The 13707-nt window shown below is 43.9% G+C and overlaps 1 protein-coding gene across 5 annotated transcripts in view; it reads right to left on the reverse strand.

Moving 5' to 3' along the window:
- LOC125454026 (von Willebrand factor D and EGF domain-containing protein-like) overlaps nt 1–13707 on the reverse strand; it is a 304266-nt gene that overhangs the window by 48952 nt on the left and 241607 nt on the right. The gene's annotated exons all lie outside the window — the stretch shown is intronic.

Genomic DNA, 13707 nt, shown 5'->3' on the forward strand with positions numbered 1-13707 from the left:
GAAATGCATCAGTAGTCAACTCATAAAACCCACAAACAACTGCATTAAAAAGTGTTGATTTCAGTTATAAAATCAAAAATGGATGATAGTGTGAGCAAAGACAGATGATTAATCGCAACATGCAGAAATTTCTCTGTACGTATCTGCTCTATTTGAAGTACTCTATTTTGATCAGTCATACCTGCTCATTGTCCAGGCTCACTGGAAACATGAAACTTAGAACAAACAGGTTCCCAAGCATGTAGCCTGGAGCAATTGTGAATGTGAGGCTTTGATACACAACAAGAAATAGGAACTACTCGTAAGTGGTCTGATAAATAACAGCAGCTGCCTGTCTTCAGGGCTCAGCAAGGGTATGTACCAGGCTTAGAATCACCTTGCTTCAGGCAAAGGAAGGTAGTTCCAGCTCTCAGAAACAGGAAGCCTGTTGCTATTCTGAGCCGAGATGTTGCAGATACTTTTGACTGTTGCCTCAAGTGAGGTTTACTGGAACATATTGTTTCTGAGCTGGTAATCAAACATGGAGACTGGAGGCAGTCAGCTGCTCAAGCTGTATGTCTCCACTTGCAAGAGGGCCAGGCAAAAGAGGGACCCTGTGGCAGGCAGTCTGTGATACCTAGAGAAGCAGATGTAATAAGGACCCTGCAACAGGCCTACATATAGGCTCCTTTCAAGGAGCAGGCGAGTAGAGGCAGTGATACAGGTAGTCAGCATTACCTCCGGGATCAGGCAAGAAGAGTAACCCAAGATAGGCAATCCTAAACAGAAGTAAAGAAGGCGTATGGTGTGTTGGCTTTCATTGGCAGGGGAATTGAGTTTAAGAGCCGAGAGATTATGGTGCAGCTCTATAAAACTCTGGTTAGACCACACTTCTCTGTAGAAGAACGGAAGGTGCTAAACAACCTCAAAGCGGATCAAAACATCGTTATTCTACCAGCTGACAAAGGACGTATCACAGTCATCATGGACAAAGCAGAATACATCGATAAAGCAAGAGAACTACTAAACGACACAAATACCTATCGCTGACTAGAAACCGATCAAACCACAAAACATGCAAACAAAATTAACAAAACCCTGAAGAAACTCAAGGAACTAAACAAAATCACCAAAGAAGAACACTGGAGGATGAGTGCACGCGATTTGGAAGTTGCTAGATTCTACGGATTCCCAAAGGTACATATGGAAACAGTACCTCTACGACCAATTGTCTCACTTCCAAAAACACCAACCTACAATTTATCAAAGGAACTATGGAAACGGATGAAACATCTTATCAATGGATCCCCGTACTCAATTAGTAATGCGCAGCAATTCTTAAAAAAGCTGAGAAGCGTACAAATCAAGGAAGATGAGATAATGGTGTCATTCGATGTAACCTCCCTGTTTACATTAGTGGACCTCAACTCTGCCAAAGCCACAGTCGCCGACCTGTTGGACAGCATGGGGCCACGCATGGACCACTCAGCAAGGAAGATATCTGCGAACTCCTTGATCTCAGCCTAACAACTTTGAGTTCAACGGAGAGCATTACCAGCAACTGTGGGGAGCACCCATGGGATCTCCCATCTCGGGATTCATCGCAGAAGTCACAATGCAAAAACTGGAACAGATCATTCTACCGGAACTCACCCCCAAAACATGGGTTCGCTACATGGACGACACATTCACCATCATCAAGAAAGGCGAATTGGTCAGAACAAACGAACTACTGAACAACGTCTTTCACGACATCAATTTTACAATGGAAACCAAGACTGATAACAAATTGGCATTTTTGGATGTTCTCGTCATCCGAATACCGAACGGACAACTCCAAACCGAAGTCTACAGGAAGGAAACTCACACAGATCAACTTTTGAGCTACCACAGCAACCACCCAAACTGCCACAAGCAATGCTGTATCCAGACGCTATTCAAGTGAATCAACACATACTGCAATACCACAGAAGCCAAATTGAAAGAGGAGAAACGATTATATGAAGTCTTCACAAAAAATGGCTATCCAAGAAACTTCATCCGGAGGACACTGAGAATTTGCACAGTGACAATTCCCCCAAGACAACATGAAAACAGGAGAATCGTCCTCCCATATATCACGAATATTTCTGAGATGACAGCAAGACTATTTCGATAACATGGAGTAACCATCGCCTACCGACCCATGAATACACTCAGGAGCAGACTATCAAAACCCAAAGGGAAACTGGATGTGATGAAAAGAAGCAACGTGATCTACCAAATTCAATGCAACAAATGCTCCAAGCATTACGTCGGTCAAACTGGAAGAAAGCTGTCTACGAGAATCCATGAACACCAGCTCACCGCCCGAAGGCACGACCCAATGTCGCTGGTATCCGTCCATGAGGACCAAGAGAGACACCAGTTCGACTGGAACAATGTGAAGGTACTGGCACAAGGAAATACCAAACAAGAACGGGAATTTATCGAGGCATGGTACTCATCCGAAGAAGCAATAAACAAGCACATCGAAATTGATCCAGCCTACCAATCGTTACGGACAAGGGAACAACAAACTCGGGGGAACTGCGCAAGAGACCAAATGCCACGAACCCAAGGCACGCAGAAACGATTCAAACAATCTCCAAACAGCCAATCAAATGGCGAGTTGACAAACCATAACACAAACTTGATTTAGATTACCAAAAATATCTACCAATCAAAATCGAGAACATTAACTACTAAAATATCTACCAATCAAAATCGAGAACATTAACTACTCTTAGGCAACCTATATAAATGCGAGCACCAGAGGAATCACCCACTGACGCACTGATGATGTCTTCTCGAATGGAGATGAAACATTTGCAATTCATTTGCCAAGCTCGGTGAACAAACCAACAGCCAACACACTTAGAATATTGTGTTCAGTTCTGGTCACCTCATTATAGGAAGGATGTGGAAGCTTCAGAAAGGGTGCAGGGGAGATTTACCAGAATGCTGCTTGGACTGAAGGGCAAGTCTTATGTGGAAAGGTTGAGGGAGCTAGGACTTTATTCATTGGAGTGAAGAAAAATGAGAGGTAATTTGATAGAGGTGTACAAGATGATGAGAGGTATAGATAGAATGGACAGTCAGAGGCATTTTCTCAGGGTGGAAATGACTATTACTAGGGGGCGTAACTTTAAGGTGGTTGGAGGAAGGTAGAAGGGAAATGTCAGAGGTAGGTTCTTCACACAGAGGGTGGTGGGCATGCGGAATGCACTGCTGGCAGTGGTCATGGAGTCAGATACGAGACTTTTAAGCAAGTGGGTAGGCACATGGAGGACAGTAAAATGTAGGTATGCAGGGTAGTTTGATTTTAGTAGGATAATAGTTGGCACAACACTGTGGGCCGAAAGGCCTGTACTGTGCTTTAATGTTCTATGTTCTAAGTAGATTCATTGGAGCTGACTGGCAAGAGATCTTTTTCTGCTTTCTCATCCATAGTTTAAATTAAATAGTCTAAAAATAAGCTTAAGGCATAGCAGAAAAGATCAGTTAGATTGAATGTCTGTTCTTTGCCATGTGGTGAGTCATAGACCCTTCACGTAGCCAGGACAATTGCATGTGTGGGAAATGTCTGCAGATGCAAAGATATGAGCTCTGGGTTTTGGAACATGAGTGGTGGCTGGAATCACTGTTGTGCATCCACAAATCTGAGAAACACATGAACATTTACCGAAGTGGTGACACAACAGAATAAGGCCAGGCAGGAAAAGACAGGATGGGCGACTGCTAAACTGTATGGGAAGATCAGGCAGATAACTGCAGGAGTTCCTGAGCTTGATTCACTAGCTGGTTTTCTACTTGGACACTAGTGAGGGACAAAAATGATTGGTGATTCAATAGTTAGGAAAACATACAGGCACTTCTGTGGCTGTAGCCATCACTCCAAGATGGTACATTGTCTCCCTGCTGCCAGCATCAAGGAGGTCACACAGCAGGTTTTGGTTTAAGGTGAAGAGTCAGAATTTGTGGCACACACTGGAACCAAAGACATTAGGTAGAAAGAAGAATAAATTCTTGATTGTAGAATTAAAGGAGCTAAGGAAAAAATCTCAGGACTGCTCCCAGTGCCACACAGAGGGTGCAGAAATATGTGGGCAAAGAAACACATGGTTGGAAATGTGGTGCAGGAAGGGCAAGGTTTTAGATTTTATGGGTATTGAGACCACTTTTAGGGCAGGGAGGATCTATACAAGGAGGACAACTTACAGGAGATTTGACAGTGCAAATTCAATATGTTTATGATGTTGGGAAGGTTTTGCTCTATAGCCGGTCAGGAGACTGGGAGCCCATGTAGGAATTCAGATAGAATAAAAATAAGACTCATTATGAGAATTAAAACAACAGTAAATGGATGTGGAAAACAGCAGAAACAAATCATACAGTCAATGAAGGCCAAACTATAGAACAGTGTGAAGGTAGATAAAAGAATAAATCAAAATTAAAAGCTCTGTCTGATTGCATGCAGCATTCACAGCAACACAGATGAATTGATCGCATTAATGGTAAAGGAGTATAATTTAATTACCATTACAGAGATTGCAGGTGCCTAAAACTGGGAACTGAATATTGAAAGATATTTGACATTCAAGCAGGATTGGCAAAATAAAGGTGATGTAATGCTTATAATAAGGGGTGATCAGTGCATTAATGACTGGGGATCTCCAATGTGAAAAAAACAATGTAGAATTTGTTTGGGTGGAGCTAAATAACAAGCAAGGGGTAGCAAACATTGCTAACACTGGTTTATAGGCCACCAAATAGTAGCACTAACATTAGATATGGTACAAGTCAAGACAGTAGAGGTAGGTATGGCAACAGGAATGGAGTAATCATTGATAACTTTAGATTTACCCGATATATGTGTATATCAATGAGCACCAATGTGGTGAACGAAGAATTCCTGGGACGTGCTTGAGATAGTTTTCTGTCACAATTTATTGAGGAACCAATTAGGATACAGGTAATTTCAGATCTAGTATTATGCAATTAGAAAGGGGTCATTAAAATCTTATTGTGAAAACACCTTTAGGGAATAATGACCATGGGGGCTTGGTGAAACATTCGGTTGAGTTTGAAAAGCACGTACTTGAATCTGAAAGCAAGGTTAAATTGAAATAAAATCAATTATGAAAATATGAGGAAGATATTAGCTCCAGTGAATTGGGCAAACATACGTTAAAAGGTGTGATAGGCAATGGCTAGTATTTAAAGGCTCAATGCTTGTTTGGAAAAAATATGTATATTCCTTGAAGGCAATAAGACCCAACTGGAAAAACAAGGGAGCCAAGGCAAACAAGGAGAAGCTAAAAATAGTATTAAATCAAAGGAGACGGCCAATAATTGTCAAAAAGATCGTAAACTTTGGAATTAGGAGAATTTTAAAATTCACTGAAAGAGGACCAAGAAATTTATGAAGGTAAGAAACAGTAGAAAATTAATGCAAAATAGCAAGAAACATATAAAGATTGCAAAAGCTTTTGTAAGTATGTTAATAGGAAAAAGCTTAGGGAAGACAAATATGGATCCATTACAGACAGAGACAGGACAATTGATAATAGAAAATATGCAATAGCAAAAAAGCTAAATAAGTACTTTAGAGCATAGAGCATAGAACATTACAGCACAGTACAGGCCCTTCAGCCCTCGATGTTGTGCCGATCTGTCATACCAATCTGAAGCCCATCTAACTTACACTATTCCACGGACGTCCATATGCTTGTCCAATGACGACTTAAAGTTGGCGAATCTACTACCATTGCAGGCAAAGCGTTCCATTCCCTTACTACTCTCTGAGTAAAGAAACTACCTCTGACATCTGTCCTATATCTTTCACCCCTCAATTTAAAGCTAAGCCCCCTCGTGCTCGCTGTCACCATCCTAGGAAAAAGGCTCTTGCCTGTATTCAGTGAAAAAGACTCAAGATGTCTTCTTGAAATAATTAAGATCCTGGGGTTGACTGAGAACAACGAATTGAAAAATATTAACGTCTTCAAAAAAAGTTTGGAGAAATTAATGTTGACAAATCCCCAGGACCAATGCCCTTCTCTCTGGGATGTTAAGAGATGGCTGCAGAGATAGTGGATGCACAGTGACCATCTTTCAAAATACTTTAAATTCGACAATAGTGAATGCAATTGGAAATATTGTTCTCAATGCTGACAACTGGGGACTTAACAGTATAATTCTCTCCAGTCAGAAGAAAAATCCATTCACTCCAATGCACTGCCTCTGCCTCGTATCTCTTGCATTCCTAAACCATCACAAACCTTTTTAGTATCACACACTCATTTTTTTTCAAAAAAAGTCCATTATATGTTATCATGTACGTCAGAAGTTCGTAAGCATATAACCTCCATCAACCCTTTGTATCATTTCAACAAAGAAATCAATCCAAAATAAAGTAGACTAAAAGCTGTGAACAACCTGCAGTTTTACAAACTGTATGTCTCAAAACAAGTTTCCGAATATATAGTTGGAGATTAAATTTGTTATTCAACTCTAAAAACAGAACAGCTTCAAATAGGATCAGAGATAATGGGAACTGCAGATGCTGGAGAATTCCAAGATAATAAAATGTGAGGCTGGATGAACACAGCAGGCCAAGCAGCATCTCAGGAGCACAAAACTCTCTGATGAAGGGTCTAGGCCCGAAACGTCAGCTTTTGTGCTCCTGAGATGCTGCTTGGCCTGCTGTGTTCATCCAGCCTCACATTTTATTAGCTTCAAATAGGAATAACTTTTTCCTTTCCACAATATATGGGGCAAACTATGAACTTCTTATGGCTAAGATTCATGATGTAGCTTTTAGAAAAATTTTGAGGAATTTTGTAAAATTAGGTGTCAAAGTCTAAGAAGCATTATGAACCAGAATTTGTTATGAAGTGTATGAAACCAACCAAGAGCTAGATTTATGAAATTCAAATGCAGCTGCTTTACACGAGCAGGTTATTAGTAACAATTTTACAATTACACATGTGGAAAAGGGATTGTTTCTTAACCATATGCTTTCAATTTTACAACACAGATCAGAACCATCTCCCCACATCCCCTCTCTCTGAGGAAGAATGGTCAGTCCTCAGTAAAGGGCTCACCTTTGTCCTCCTCCACCCAAACATCAACGAATACCGGTCACGCATGGACGTTGAAGTTTTTCCGCCGCCTCCGCCTCCACCTCCACGCTTACTGCTTTAACCGTGAGCCTAACCCACCCTCTACTGACCCCTTCTCCGACTTCCAACACACCCCCTCCTCCTGGACACCACCCCAAGGTCTCCTAACCTCCCTCGACCTCTTCATCTCCAATTGCTGTCAAAATATCAATCGCTTCACCCTCTCTCACCCACTTCAACCTCTCCCCACAGAACGTGCAGCCCTCCACTCCAACCCCAACCTCACTGTAAAACCCGCGGACGAGGGTGGCGTGGTTGTGGTATGGTACACTGACCTCCACATCGTCGAGGCCAGAAGCCAACTCTCTGACACCTCCTACTACCGCTCCCTTGATCATGACTCCACCCCCAAACACCAAAATATCAACTCCCAGACCATCCACAACCTCATAACTTCAGGTAACCTCCCACTCACAGCCTCCAACTTAATCATTCCCCAACCCTGCACCGTCCATTTCTATGCCTTTCCCAAAAGCCGCAAGCCTGACTGCCCTGAACCACCCATTATCTCCGCCTGCTCCTGCCCTACCAAACTTATCTCTACCTATATCGACTCCATCTTCTCCCCCTTGGTCCAGGAACTCCCCACCTACGTACGTGACAGCACCCACGTCCTCCACGACTTCCGATTCCCTAGGCCCCAACACTTCATCTTTACCATGGACGTCCAGTCCCTATACTCTTGGATTCCCCATGCAGATAGCCTAAAGGCCCTCCACTTCTTCCTGTCCTGCAGGCCCCACCAGTACCCCTCCACTGACACCCTCATCTGCTTGTCCAAACTCGTCCTCATCCTCAACAACTTCTTCAATTCCTCCCACTTCCTACAGACAAAGTGGGTGGCTGTATGGGCCCAAGCTACATCTGCCGCTTTGTAGGATACCGTCTTCCAAAGGTATACTGGCTCTACTCTCACCTCTTCCTCCGTTATATCGATGACTGTATCTGTGCTACCTTGTGCTCCCACTAGGAGCTCGAACAGTTCATCCACTTCACTAACACCTTCCACCCCAACCTTAAGTTCAGCTGGATTATCTCTGATACCTCTCTCTCCTTCCTGGACACCTCTGTTTCCATCTTTGGCAACCACCTGGAAACTGATATCAATTTAAAGCCTACCGACTCCCACAGCTACCTAGAATACACCTCCTCTCACCTACCTTCCTGCAAAAATGCCATCCCCTATTCCCAATTCCTTCGCCTCCACCGCATCTGCTCCCGAGATGAGGCATTCCACTCCCGGACATCCCAGATGAACACGTTTTTTAAGGACCGTAACTTGCCCCCCCATAGTGGTCGAAAATGCCCTTGAATGCATTTCCCCGCAACTCATCCCTCACACCCCCTCCCCACAATAACAACCAAGCAGAATCCCCCTCACGTACGATCTCACCAACCTCCGGATCCAACACATCATCCTCCGACACTTCCACCATCTGCAATCTGACCCCACTACCAAAGACATTTTCCCTCCCCACTCTTATCTGCCTTCTGGAGGTACCACTCTCTCCGTGACTCCCTTGTCCACTCCATACACCCCAACAGCTCCACCACACTGGCACTTTGCCCTGTAACTGCAGGAAGTACTAGACCTGCCCCTACACCTTCCCCCTCACCCCATCCCAGGGCCCAAGAAAACCTGCCATCGAACAGATGTTCACCTGCACATATGCAAATGTGGTATATGGTATCTGCTGTTCCTGATGTGGTCTCCTCTACATGGTGAAACCAAGCGGAGGCTTGGAGACCACATTGTGGAACACCTATGCTCGGTTTGTGACAAACGACTGCACCTCCCAGTCGTGAACCACTTCAACTCCCCCTCCCATTCCTTCGATGACACGTCCATCCTGAGCCTCCTCGAGTGCCACAATGATGCCACCTGAAGGTTGCAGGAACAGCAACTCATATTTTGCTTGGGAACCCCTCAGCCCAATGGTATCAACGTGGACTTCAAAATCTCCCGCCCCCAAGTGCATCCCAAAACAAGACAAGCTCGTCCCTGCCTCCCTAACCTGTCTGTCCTTTCTCTCACCTTTCCATTCCTCCCACCTCAACCTCCACCCCCACCTCCTACCCACCAGCCTCATCCTGGCCTCCTCGACCATCTTCCCTGGACTGAGCAACCTCACCTACACTCACCTTTACTGGCTCCATTCCCACCTCCTTGATCCGTCCATCTCCTCGCCACCTATCTGCTCCTTCATCCATCTTCTATCCGCCTCCCAGCCTCTCTATTTATTTCACAATCCCCTTCCGCTCCCCCATTTCTGAAGAAGGGTCCAGATCTGAAATGTCAGCCTTCCTGCTCCTCTGATGCTGTGTTCATCCAGCTTTACACCTTACTATCTCTGAAAACAAGTGTTACCTTTCAAAAGTGTATACAATAAATATGCCATGTAAATTAATGCAGCATTCTGTTGTACCATCCAAAATAATGCACCATCCTTAATTTGATTATATTTGTATTTATCATTAGGAAAACTCAACAAGGTTATATGAGTTTAATAATAATGTAATCAATGGGTCGATGGGAATGCTGCATTTATGGTGAGTCAGATTGGTAAATTGCAGCATATGACCCAGCTTCAAATATCCGTGATAACAAAGTATGGAGCTGGATGAACACAGCAGGCCAAGCAGCATCTCAGGAGCACAAAAGCTGACATTTCCGGCCTAGACCCTTCATCAGAGAGGGGGATGAGGAGAGGGAACTGGAATAAATAGGGAGAGAGGGGGAGGTGGACCGAAGATGGAGAGAAAAGAAGATAGGTGGAGAGAGTATAGGTGAGGAGGTAGGGTGGGGATCGGTCAGTCCAGGGAAGACCGACAGGTCAAGGAGGCGGGATGAGGTTAGTAGGTAGGAAATGGAGGTGCGGCTTGGGGTGGGAGGAACGGATGGATGAGAGGAAGAACAGGTTAGGGAAGCAGAGACAGGCTGGGCTGGTTTTGGGATGCAGTGGTGGAAGGGGACGAGCTGGACTGGTTTTGGGATAACTTCAAATATCCGTGTTGTCTTCCAAAATCGGTGAATAGGTACCATAACTGGCTACCATTAAATTCATGTAATATGAATGACTAGTTTCTGATTTGAGCAAGGCCATTTGATTAATATCTTTTGTGGATTTTCCTTTCTGCACTGTCTCCCGAAGCCCTGACTAACCATTATTTTACTGAGCAGCAGTTCATGGCCTTTCATAAAGTGCCCTATAATGAAGAAATTTATAATAATAACTTTGGAAGTGGATGGCTAATGAAATGCAAAGATAAAGGATCTCAGAACACAAATACATCAATCATGAAAAGTTGTGCGAGGGTCTATGCCCAAAACGTCAGCTTTCCGGCTCCTCTGATGCTGCTTGGCCTGCTGTGTTTATCCAACTCTACACCTTGTTATCTCATGAAAGGTTATGCCACAGTTTAGCAGGACTTTCAAAAAGCCTATGAAGCAGAAGGCTGCATTTTGAGAAAGACAGAAGTGATATACAAAGAATTTATGCGGAACTTGGATTGAACAGGCTACCATGTATAAAATAATAAAATGGCACAAAAGAGGGTGCACAGAAGATTTGAAGACAACATGAGGAATGTGTGGGTTTATATCTGGGAAAGGATAGACAGGCTAAGTCCCTTTTCTCTAGTAAAAGGGTCAGGGGTGGTTTAATAGAGGTCTTTAGAATTACAAAGTGTTTGATCGAGTGGACACAGAATATTTCCACTTGTGGGGAGCAGCAGAGTTTAGAGTTGATCAATACAGAATAGTCGGCAAAAATTGGAAGAACATTTCTGACCCAAAGTGTGGTGAGTATATGATACCCACTACCATAGGAAGTAGTCAATGTTAATACCGTATATGTGAAGTGTTTCAAGGGGAACGGAATAGAGGAATATGATCAATTTACAAAACAAAATCACCGAACTGTTATTGTGCAGGAGGCTATTTGATCTGTCATCTCTGTGCTAGTTGTCACATCACTCCTGAAACTCCTCCCTGTAACCATCTTTTTCAGAAAATGATTCAACTCCCTGTGAATGCCATGATGAAACTGAGACTTGGTTGAGAGAAGGGCATGATTGGCAACTAGTTGTCCCAGGATATCGATGCTTCAGGCGGGATAGAGAGGGAGGTAAAAGGGGTGGAGGAGTTGCAGTAATGGTCAAAGACGATATCACAGCCGCACTGAAGGAGGGCCCCATGGAGGACTCAAGCAGTAAGGCAGTATGGGTAGAACTCAAAAATAGGAAGGATGCAGTAACAATGTTGGGGCTGTACTACAGGCCTCCCAACAGCGAGCGTGAGATAGAGGTGCAAATATGTAAACAGATAATGAAAAGGTGTAGGAGAAACAGGGTGGCGGTGATGGGAGATTTTAATTTTCCCAACATTGACTGGGATTCACTCAGTGTTAGGGGTCAAGATGGAGCAGAATTTGTAAGGTGTGTCCAGGAGGGTTTTCCAGAGCAGTATGTATGTAGGCCAACTCAGGAAGGGACTATACTGAACCTGGTGTTGGGGAATGAACCTGGCCAGGTGGTTGAAATTACAGTACGGAACTACTTTGGAAATAGCGACCACAATTCTATAAGTTTTACAATACTCATGGACAAACATGGGAGTGGTCCTGAAGGAAGAGTTCTAAACTGGGGGAAGGCCAACTATACCAAGATTCGGCAGGGTCTCGGGAATGTAGATTGGGAGAAACTGTTTGAAGGTAAATCCACATTTGATATGTGGGAGGCTTTTAAGGAGAGGTTGATTAGCATGCAGGAGAGACATGTTCCTGTGAAAATGAGGAATAGAAAAGGCAAGGTTAGGGAGCCATGGATGACAGGTGAAATTGTGAGACTAGCCAAGAGGAAAAAGGAAGCATACATGAGGTCTAGGCAACTGAAGACAGACGAAGCTTTGGAAGAAAATGGGGAATGTAGAGCAAATCTGAAACGAGGGATTAGGAGAGCTAAGAGAGGACATGAGATATTGCTGGCAAACATGGTTAAGGAAAATCCCAAAGCCTTTTATTCATATATAAAGAGCAAGAGGGTAACTAGAGAAAGGATTGGCCTACTTAAGGACAAAGAAGGAAAGTTATGTGCTGAGTCAGAGAAAATGGGTGACATTCTTAACAAGTACTTTGCATCGGTATTCACCAAGGAGAGGGATGTGACAGATGTTGAGGTTAGGGATAAATGTTTGCTTACTCTAGGTCAAGTTGACAGAAGGAAGGTGGAAGTGTCAGGTATCCTAAAAGACATTAAGGTGGACAAGTCCCCTGGTCTGGATGGGATCTATCCCAGGTTATTGAGGGAAGTGAGAGAGGAAATAGCCGGGCCTTAACAGATATCTTTGCAGCATCCTTAGACAAGGGTGAGGTCCCGGTGGACTGGAGACTTGCTAATGTCATCCCCTTGTTTAAGAAGGGCAGCAAGGATAATCCAGGTAATTATTGACCGGTGAGCCAGACACCAGTGGTTGGGAAGCTACTGGAGAAGATACTGTGGGATAGGATCTATTCCCATTTGGAAGAAAATGGGCTTGTCAGTGATAGGCAACATGGTTTTGTGCAGGGAAGGTCATGTCTTACCAACTTAACAGAATTCTTTGAGGACGTGACAAAGTTGATTGATGAGGGAAAGGCTGTAGATGTCATATACATGGACTTCAGTAAGGTGCTTGATAAGGTTCCCCATGGCAGGCTGATGGAGAAAGTGAAGTCACATGGGGTCCAGGGTGTGCTAGCTAGATGGATAAAAAACTGGCTAGGCAACAGGAGACAGAGAGTAGTAGAAGAAGGGAGTTTCTCAAATTGGAGACCTGTGACCAGTGGTGTTCCACAGGGATCTGTGCTGGGACCGCTGTTGTTTGTGATATATGTAACTGATCTGGAGGAAGGTGTAGGTGGTCTGATCAGCAAGTTTGCTGATGACACTAAGATTGGTGGAGTAGCAGATAGTGAAGGGGACTGTCAGAGATTACAGCAGAATATAGATAGACTGGAGAGTTGGGCAGATAAGTGGCAGATGGGAGTTCAATCCGGGCAAATGCGAGGTGATGCATTTTAGAAAATCTAATTCAATGGCGAACTATACAGTAAATGGAAAAGTCCTAGGGAAAATTGATGAACAGAGAGATCTAGGTGTTCAGGTCCATTGTTCCTCGAAGGTGGCAATGCAAGTCAATAGGGTGGTCAAGAAGGCATACGGCATGTTTCATTGGACGGGGTATTGATTACAAGAGTTGGCAGGTCATGTTACAGTTGCATTAGACTTTGGTTTGGCTACATTTAGAGTACTGTGTACAGTTCTGGTCGCCACATTACCAAAAGGATGTGGACGCTTTGGAGAGGGTGCAGAGGAGGTTCACCAGGATGTTGCCTGGTATGGAGGGTGCTAGCTATGAAGAGACGTTGAGTAGATTAGGATTATTTTCATTAGAAAGACGGAGATTGAGGGAGGACCTGATTGAGGTCTACAAAATCATGGGGGGTATAGGCAGGGTGGAGAGCAAGAAGCTTTTTCCCAGAGTGGG

The sequence above is a fragment of the Stegostoma tigrinum genome, chromosome 7 (genome assembly GCF_030684315.1).
Source record: "Stegostoma tigrinum isolate sSteTig4 chromosome 7, sSteTig4.hap1, whole genome shotgun sequence".
Classification (NCBI taxonomy): domain Eukaryota; kingdom Metazoa; phylum Chordata; class Chondrichthyes; order Orectolobiformes; family Stegostomatidae; genus Stegostoma; species Stegostoma tigrinum.